Genomic DNA, 10,792 nt, shown 5'->3' with positions numbered 1-10,792 from the left:
CCTCGTTTCAACTACTACAACATTATCCAAATATATTAAGTTTATTTTACACTTAAATTTTGACGCTTATTTTTATTCTTAGTTAATCAAACCACATAACTAAGCAATTAAGCACAAAACACATAATACTCAAATAATACATTCTTATTATTTCAAAACGGATTACAAAGGTTAACCTAGACTATTACATTGCTAAAAATGGCAAGCCCGGAAACACAGGCGTTACAATTCTCTCCAACTTAGAATGATTCCGTCCCCGGAATCACACAGCAACAAACAAATGCGGATAGCAACCCATCATGTCACTCTCCGTCTCCCAGGTGAGATTCGGCCCATTCGTGTGTTTCCATCGGACAAGCACTAACACAACCATCTTGCGTCGCAATTTCTTAGTCTTTCGGTCAACAATTGCCTCTGGTTCCTCAATCAACCTTTTGTTCTCATCGATTCTCAACTCCGAAAGTGGAATCATGTCGGGAACTTCTCCCGTGAACTTCCTTAAATAACACACATGAAAAGTGTTACGAATTCCATTCAGTTCTTCTGGTAGTTCGAGCTTGTAAGCTTGGTTCCCAATTCTCTAAAGAACTTTAAACGGTCCAATAAAACATGGACTCAACTTTTCCCTTTTACCAAACCTTATAAGTCCCTTCCACGGCGAGACTTTAAGCAAAACCGAATCCCCAACCTCAAAAGTCATCGGTTTTCGCTTCTTGTCAGCATAGCTCTTTTGACAATCCTGAGCTGCTAACATTCTTTCCCTAATTATTTTCAACTTTTCAGCAGTTTGATGAACCAACTCCTGTCCCATAAACTGCTTTTCCCCAGCCTCAAGCCAACAAGACGGCGTACGACACTTCTGTCCATACAAAGCTTGGTAAGGTGCCATCTTAATGCTCGAGTGGAAACTATTATTGTAGAAAAATTCTACCAATGGTAAATGTTCATCCCAATTACCTAGGAATTCTAGAGTACATGCTCTTAACATATCTTCAAGCGTTTGTATCGTTCTTTCGCTCTGACCATCAGTCTGCGGATGGTAAGCTGTACTTAAACATAACTTGGTACCCAATTCCTCTTGTAGACTTTTCCAAAATCGTGAGGTGAAACGGCTATCACGATCCGACACAATCGTTAACGGAACACTGTGAAGCCTCACAATTTCCTTCACGTAAGAATTTGCAAGCTTCTCCATAGACCATTTCTCCTTGGCCGCTATGAAATGCGCACTCTTAGTGAATCGATCAACGACAACCCAAATCATGTCGTGACCATTCTTTGTTCTGGGCAGTTTAGTGACAAAATCCATAGCAATGTCTTCCCACTTACCCATTGGCACAGGCAAAGGTTCTAAACTCCCATACGGTTTCTGATGTTGTGTCTTTACTCTCGCGCAAGTCACACACTCAGCCACATACTTTGCAACATCAAGCTTCATCGTCGACCACCAGTAGTAGGGTTTCAGGTCCCTATACATTTTAGTGCTACCCGGATGAATCGAGTACATGGTCTTGTGAGCTTCTTCCATCAGAAGACCTCTAATTCCTCCGGACTTAGGTACCCAAATCCGATCTTGGAACACCTTCAGTCCGTGACTGTTTACACCGAACACCAACGTTTTGCCCAAACGTTCCTCCTTTCGGTCATTCTTTTCAGAAGCTTCCTCTTGAGCTTTCTTTATACTTTCCACAATAGTCGAGACAACTTCAATTCTCAACGCTCTTGGCCTTTTCCTTTCAAGATTGACTTTCCGACTGAGAGAATCAGCAACAACATTAGCTTTACCGGGGTGGTAAAGTATCTCGCAGTCGTAGTCCTTAAGTAATTCTAGCCAGCGTCGTTGCCTCATATTCAATTCCTTCTGATTAAAGAGATATTGGAGACTCTTATAATCAGTGAAAAGTTTGCACTTCGTGCCATAGAGGTAATGCCTCCATATTTTCAGAGCGAAAACTACCGCTGCCACCTCCATATTTTCTAAGATTTAGCACAACAATGCACAACCCGAAATCTGAATTTTAGATCGGCCGATTTTTAGCCGACGGGATCTAAATGAAAGTTGTAGTACTCATAAATACCAACGCGTGGATATAAAGAACGTCGATAATAGAGCTCGTATGCAAAAGTTATGGACGAAGCTTAGTCCCTACTTTTCGAGCGCGGCGAATTCGATACAGTTTTGTAAATACGAGATAGAATGAGAATTAGCCAACGAGGTCTAAATGAGAGTTGAAGATCTCATTAATAGGAACTCAAGGGTAAAAAGACAGACAAAAATGGAGCTCGTATGCGAAAGTAATGGACGAAGCTTAGTCCCTACTTTTCGAGCGCGGCGAATTCGATACAGTTTTGTAAATACGAGATAGAATGAGAATTAGCCAACGAGGTCTAAATGAGAGTTGAAGATCTCATTAATAGGAACTCAAAGGTAAAAAGACAGACAAAAATGGAGCTCGTATGCGAAAGTTATGGACGAAGCTTAGTCCCTACTTTTCGAGCGCGGCGAATTCGATACAGTTTTGTAAATCCGAGATAGAATGAGAATTAGCCAACGAGGTCTAAATGAAAGTTGAAGATCTCATTAATAGGAACTCAACGGTAAAAAGACAGACAAAAACAGAGCTCGTATGCAAAAGTTACGGACAAAGCTTAGAGACTACTTTACTATAAAACTCCTATAAATACAAGGGTGAACTCCTCATATTTTCTTCACACCATAAGCCTCTCTTTCTCTCTCTAACTTCTCTCTAGCCTCCCTAAACCCCTCCCAAGTCTACGGAACCTCCCTAGCACGAGAAGAAAGCCCCGGAGCGCCCGACGGCTCCGAGAAGAAAAGCTTTCGGCTTGGAAACGCTGCTCCAGCGAAGCCCGGTTTTTAATAAAAACTCGCTGTAAGTGAGCTACGCCTATACTATATTTAATATAGATTTTATTTAATTATAGTAACATTATTAGGAGCTTAAAATAATTATTTGGGCTATTATTATGAGTTATATTGAGTGTTATTTAATGCTTATATAATAGTAATAATAGCTAGACTATTAATTAGTCGTGGTTAACGTTAAAAACTAAACCCTAGTGGTATTGATACTAGGTTTTGTCGAGGAAAATTGTTTTGAGATAACGAAGTGCTGTCTGAGTTCGGAATCACCACCTAATCAGGTGAGTGCATGGTCTCTTTCATCTTACACATAGATATGAAGTATTTTAATATAAATTACGTGTTATGTGTGCATATTGTCTGAATACTTGTTGTCTATGCTGGTGAAAGATTTTTATACATGTTTTAAATGATGTAAACTGTATAAAGTATTTTATATCTACAAAATATGTTGGGTAAAACATGGGTAGATGAATGATGATGGATAAAAGCTAAAATAGAGGAACATTAGTAGTACGGACCTAGTGCCTTATAGGTATACATTGGCAGCAGTGGACCTAGTACCCTATAGATGAGCACTGGCAGTTGCGCCACAACCCGTAGATGATTTAGATCTACGGTAAACGTCCTAGCAGCTGCGCTTTAAGGATAGTATCGGCAGCTGCGCCTAATAGGGAGCCTTATGACCATGACAATAGTGTTTAAAGGTCAATACCGGCAGAAGCGCCTCATAGAAAATGTCCTAATTCTGGCAGCTGAGCCTAAGTGACAATATTAGCAGCTGCGCTTGACCAATGTGTCATTGGCAACAATGGACTTCATGTTGTTTCCTTAGGATGATCCTTAGGAATGAATGAATGAGAAATAGCTAATTCTTAGGGTAGATCCTTAAGAATAAAGAAGATAATGGGGATGGGTAATTGGGTTGATTGTTTGATTGTTTAAACATAATAATTATATTATTGTGGGTTGAAAACCCTATGTACTCACCAGGTCTCCCAACCTGACCCACTCAGTTTATTTATATCACAGGTGTTGATATGAAGTGACATTACACTGAGAGATTTAAAGAGATATAGATCACTAGTGTAAATAATTGTAAGTTCTGTTTATGCTTATGTTTATGTATTAACGATGACATCCCAAACGTTTTAAAATGAAATAAATACGTTTCTTCGAAAATGTTTTAATAACGTATTTACCATGTTTTTCTGGGAACAAATTCCGCAACATTTTTATAAAATGAAGTACTCTGATTTTTATAAAGCATAAACAACATCGGTCTTTTCTGGCCGTGAAAATGGGGATGTCACAGTTGGTATCAGAGCATTAGTTTAAGCGAACTAGGAATATGGATTTATTTCTAGACTTAAACTTAGAATGTTAAGCGATGATTGTGAGGTGTGAGCACTAAATTATTTTAGGAATTGTGCCTAAAATGCTTTTATGTGCTAAATGCTTGTGCCTGATATGCTGTTATTTCTTCAGATCTATGGTCTGTTGCTGACCGGATTTGGAAACCTTATGTGTTTAGGATTCTAAGCGTTTAGCTACGATATTAGAACTAGCATATAAACGTTTCGGAGTGATAAGAATGATTTAAATGTCAATCCTAAGTAAAGATCTAGATTCACCTTATTCGGTGTATAGATCAAGATGGCAAGAACCCGTAGGGGAAACGTGAATGCAAATGGGAATCGAGATCAACCCCCAGCGATTGAGCAAATACCGGTTGTGGTAGCCGCTGCTGAGCCAATAACGATGGCAGGAGTGCAAGCGATGATCCAAGCGATGTTGGATCGTCAAATGGAGGAAACCAGACGTTTTCTCCAGCAAAATTGAGAGGAAGCGACTATTCAGATCGAACAGCCCAAGTTGAACGAAGGGCAGACTGAGGAAGGAAACTACAGTGGGACTGTTGGTCAAGTCAACCCACCAATAGTTCGACAAAACAACCAAGATGACGAAGTCGAGAGGAATGGATGCAAGTACAAGGATTTTCTGACTTGCAAGCCATCGACTTTCACTGGAAAGGAGGATCCGATCGGGGTCATGGATTGGATCTCGGAGATAGAATTAGCTTTCATGACGTGCGGTTGCAAGGGAAAACAACAGACCACGTTTGCAGTGCGTCAGTTTCGAGCAGGCGTTGTACGATGGTGGAATACCTTGGGAAAGACGCAGAGCCCCAATGAGCCCCTGCAACTGACATGGGCAGAATTTCTGGTGCATTTCAAACGTAGGTACTGCTCAGCCCAAAATCTGCTCGAGCTAGAAAACCAATTCCTTACCTTAAAGAAAGGAAGCATGTCTATTGATGAATACACCAACAACTTCACAGAGAAGATGGAGTTCGCCTTACGTCTTGTTCCGGATGAGCTGACAAAAATTGACAAGTACGCAAAAGGACTTCCATGGGAATATGCAGTGCCAGTGCGTCAGGCACCTACTTTGGAGGCAACTATCTGGGCTGCCAAGTCGGTTGAGGAGATGATCAAGGGAAGAGCCGCCAACAAGACCGAGGTTGGCGAAAAGAGGAAGTTTGAGGGGTCTGCGAAGCCCGATGAGAGAAGCAAATCAAGTACCAGGAAGTTTAGAGGAGGAGGGAGTGAAGAAAGATGGTGCGAGAAGTGCAAAAAGAAACACTCTGGAAAATGCAGTGAGGAAGTAACTTGTTTCAAGTGTGGGAAGCATGGGCATTATGCCAACGAGTGTAAATTCAATAAAAGGGTGTGTTACGAATGTAATGAGGAAGGGCACTTCAAGCAAGATTGCCCAAAGAGAGAGGGGGCTACAAAGCCAAATGTGCCGCCAAAGCCAAAGGCGAGAGCATTTCAAATGATCCTTGACGAAGCAGATGACAATGAGAGGATTCAGGAGTGACGGCTTGACATCCAAAGATCGAGTTATGAAGTAGCCATAGAATCATATGATGTAGCCTATTAGAGGCATAGTCTAGGGTGAACTTGAACACCTATGTAATAGTTTCAAGGAATAATAAAAACCTTCGTTTTGATATTTGATGTGTTAAGCTGTTATATGATTTTATTGTGTGGTGACTTGGAAAACTGCGGGACAATACCTGAGATGAGTATGAGTAGGTGTGAATGGTAGTAGAGGCCTATACTACCGGAAGCACAGGACTCACACTTGGATCAGGGAAAGTCACAAGGTTACCAAGAAGCTAGTAATTGATTTCGTTTTATTCAAGTGTGTTGTTACCATCGTTTCGGTAATGACTAAGAAGATTGTTGATATTCCGACCCTAGTGGTCATATCGAATCGAGTCCGACTACAATGAGTATGTTGTGTGGTTCAGAGAACCAAGTTTGATGTAGCGTCCGACTTAAACCAAACGGTTGAAATCAAAGCGATCAATAGAAGTATCGCACTCGTTGTTAAAGAAGTTGGTGGCTAGAAATGCCTAATGTTAAAGTGTGATTATATCACATTAGAACATGAAGGAAGGCATAGTCTGTTTTAGAATTTAACTCTAAGAGACCTAAGTCTAAGTGTTGCAACATACGATGATAGGTCATTAGAATATGACACATCGATCTATAGTAGTAATAAAAGAACTTATCTCAAGTCCGTATCCAGCAAGGATCGAGATTGTGACTTGAAGGTCATAATTTGGAGTCTAACCTGAGGTAGAGAGCAGGTGCACGATCGAGTACTCTTACAGTCAATGAGTTTAAGAGATAGAATTGAAGGAATGTAGAAGTTATAATTATTACCTAGGATGAAGAGATGACGTATGGAGTCATTATACGACCCTGTTTCGTTGATGATTCCGGGACGTAATCATCCTCAGGGGGAGATAATTGTAACGCCCGCAAATCTGGGCTAGTCAAATTAGAGGCAATAGGGGTCAAAAACGACTTTTCTACAAAAGATTATTTAGAATAAATAATCTTAACCAAGTTGTAGAGTATGTTACAAGGTTTTCGTACATATAAAGAACACCGAAAACCGAGTTATAACCAAGAAGTTATGACCCGTTGAAGTTTCGCGACGGAACCGGCACGATACCGGGAAGCGTAAATAGTGAATTTACGATAGAGCGAGATTTAGCCTTAGCGATCTAAACGAAAGTCGTAGAATATGTTAAACTAAGAACATTGATAAAAAGAACGCCCAAATCTGACTTCGTATGAGAAAGTTATGATTTTTCTAAGATTTAGCACAACAGTGCACAACTCGAAATCTGAATTTTCGATCGGCCAATTTTTAGCCGACGGGATCTAAATGAAAGTTGTAGTACTCATAAATACCAACGCGTGGATATAAAGAACGTCGATAATAGAGCTCGTATGCAAAAGTTATGGACGAAGCTTAGTCCCTACTTTTCGAGCGCGGCGAATTCGATACAGTTTTGTAAATACGAGATAGAATGAGAATTAGCCAACGAGGTCTAAATGAGAGTTGAAGATCTCATTAATAGGAACTCAACGGTAAAAAGATAGACAAAAATGGAGCTCGTATGCGAAAGTAATGGACGAAGCTTAGTCCCTACTTTTCGAGTGCGGCGAATTCGATACAGTTTTGTAAATACGAGATAGAATGAGAATTAGCCAACGAGGTCTAAATGAGAGTTGAAGATCTCATTAATAGGAACTCAACGGTAAAAAGACAGACAAAAATGGAGCTCGTATGCGAAAGTTATGGACGAAGCTTAGTCCCTACTTTTCGAGCGCGGCGAATTCGATACAGTTTTGTAAATCCGAGATAGAATGAGAATTAGCCAACGAGGTCTAAATGAAAGTTGAAGATCTCATTAATAGGAACTCAACGGTAAAAAGACAGACAAAAACGGAGCTCTTATGCAAAAGTTACGGACAAAGCTTAGAGACTACTTTACTATAAAACTCCTATAAATACAAGGGTGAACTCCTCATATTTTCTTCACACCATAAGCCTCTCTTTCTCTCTCTAACTTCTCTCTATCCTCCCTAAACCCCTCCCAAGTCTACGGAACCTCCCTAGCACGAGAAGAAAGCCCCGGAGCGCCCGACGGCTCCGAGAAGAAAAGCTTTCGGCTTGGAAACGCTGCTTCAGCGAAGCCCGGTTTTTAATAAAAACTCGCTGTAAGTGAGCTACGCCTATACTATATTTAATATAGATTTTATTTAATTATAGTAACATTATTAGGAGCTTAAAATAATTATTTGGGCTATTATTATGAGTTATATTGAGTGTTATTTAACGCTTATATAATAGTAATAATAGCTAGACTATTAATTAGTCGTGGTTAACGTTAAAAACTAAACCCTAGTGGTATTGATACTAGGTTTTGTCGAGGAAAATTGTTTTGAGATAACGAAGTGCTGTCTGAGTTCGGAATCACCACCTAATCAGGTGAGTGCATGGTCTCTTTCATCTTACACATAGATATGAAGTATTTTAATATAAATTACGTGTTATGTGTGCATATTGTCTGAATACTTGTTGTCTATGCTGGTGAAAGATTTTTATACATGTTTTAAATGATGTAAACTGTATAAAGTATTTTATATCTACAAAATATGTTGGGTAAAACATGGGTAAATGAATGATGATGGATAAAAGCTGAAATAGAGGAACATTAGTAGTACGGACCTAGTGCCCTATAGGTATACATTGGCAGCAGTGGACCTAGTACCCTATAGATGAGCACTGGCAGCTGTGCCACAACCCGTAGATGATTTAGATCTACGGTAAACGTCCTAGCAGCTGCGCTCTAAGGATAGTATCGGCAGCTGCGCCTAATAGGGAGCCTTATGACCATGACAGTAGTGTTTAAAGGTCAATACCGGCAGAAGCGCCTCATAGAAAATGTCCTAATTCTGGCAGCTGAGCCTAAGTGACAATATTAGCAGCTGCGCTTGACCAATGTGTCATTGGCAACAATGGACTTCATGTTGTTTCCTTAGGATGATCCTTAGGAATGAATGAATGATAAATAGCTGATTCTTAGGGTAGATCCTTAAGAATAAAGAAGATAATGGGGATGGGTAATTGGGTTGATTGTTTGATTGTTTAAACATAATAATTATATTATTGTGGGTTGAAAACCCTATGTACTCACCAGGTTTCCCAACCTGACCCACTCAGTTTATTTATATCACAGGTGTTGATATGAAGTGACATTACACTGAGAGATTTAAAGAGATGTAGATCACTAGTGTAAATAATTGTAAGTTCTGTTTATGCTTATGTTTCTGTATTAATGATGACATCCCAAACGTTTTAAAATGAAATAAATACGTTTCTTCGAAAATGTTTTAATAACGTATTTACCATGTTTTTCTGGGAACAAATTTCGCAACATTTTTATAAAATGAAGTACTCTTATTTTTATAAAGCATAAACAACATCGGTCTTTTCTGGCCATGAAAATGGGGATGTCACACTAGATATGATCTACACCCCTTGATCAAACATTTTCTGGCTTTCATCAATGAAATGATTCCAGAATTCACTCTGCGTTTGTCCCCATACACCATAAACGAATCTTTCCCAGGCGGGTTCACTTTGACTATTTTCTTCTTGCATAAAATTTCGGCATCGTTGGCGCTAAGCCAATCCATTCCCAATATGATTTTGAAACCATTGAGTTCGATAGACAATAATTCCTCGTGGAACTTATTCCCATTCAGATCAATTAAGATGCTTTTCATACGATGGCTAACAGGTACAAACTTGCCACTAGCAACTTTGACTAATAAGGCATTATCTAGTCTAACAACAGGCAAAGCTAGCTTTCTACCAAATTCATGCGATATAAAGGAGTAGTTGGCTCCAGAATCAAATAAAATTTGGGCAGGCAATTCGTTAACGAGAAAGGTACCTGAAGCAACATCAGCTTCATCTTTAGCAGCTTCCAGTGTCATCTGGAATGCTCTCGCCTTTGGCTTTGGCGGAATGTTGGGTCTAGCTGCCTCCTTCTTCTTCGGGCAGTCCCTCGACATGTGTCCCTCCTCACCACAACCATAGCAAACTTTCTTAGTGAGGGTACATTCATTGGCATAGTGCCCTGGCTTTCCACACTTGTAGCATCTGTTCACCACCTCACATCTTCCATGATGCTTCTTCTTACATTTGTCACACCACTTTGCTTCACCTCCACTTCCCCTCGAACCAGACTTCGAGAACTTGTTTTTCTTGTTGGACCCTGAAGTTCCATCGAGCTTCCTCTTTTCTCTAACATCTATACTTTCCAGACCCTTTTCCTTCTGCTGGGCCTCCACATTCTTAGCTGCACGAACAACCGTTTTCAGAGTAGTTGCCATCTTGACTGTCGGACCAAAGTCGGCAGGCCATCCATTAGCAAACCTCTCTATCTTGGAGAGTTCCGTTGGCACTAAGTACGGAAACAACTTCATTTTCTCAGTAAATGCAGTAGCATATTCGTCTATGCTCATCTTCCCCTTCTTCAAGTTTTGGAACTCATTGTTCAGATCAATCAGATCTATTTCTGAACAATACTGCACCCTTAGTTGCTCCAAGAACTCCTCCCATGACATTTTCAGGGCTTCTTCTCGTGGCATAGTATCTGCCAACAACTTCCACCAACTCAAGACTCCAGTCTTCAGTTGTCTAACTGCAAAGACGGTCTTCTGTTTGTTGCTACAGTCGCAACTTTCAAATACCATCTCCATTTCAGAGATCAAACCCATTATCTCAACAGGCTTTGGGCTTCCAGAAAGACTTGGCGGCTTGGCGCCCAAGAAGTTCTTGTACATTAGCCCATCCTTGTTGTTTCTCCTTTCCGGATCGTTCCTTCATTCTCCTTGAGTCCCAACTTGACTCATAATGCGACTATTGTTCCCTTCCTCCGATTGCTCGGGAATCAATTCGGGTTCCTCAATAGGTATAATAGGTTCGTCCCTATTATCATGCAACATCTGTCGCATCTCATCCCTTTGTTCG

Source organism: Lactuca sativa, chromosome 6 (genome assembly GCF_002870075.4).
Source record: "Lactuca sativa cultivar Salinas chromosome 6, Lsat_Salinas_v11, whole genome shotgun sequence".
NCBI lineage: Eukaryota > Viridiplantae > Streptophyta > Magnoliopsida > Asterales > Asteraceae > Lactuca > Lactuca sativa.
Note: the sequence above shows the minus strand (reverse complement) of the source record.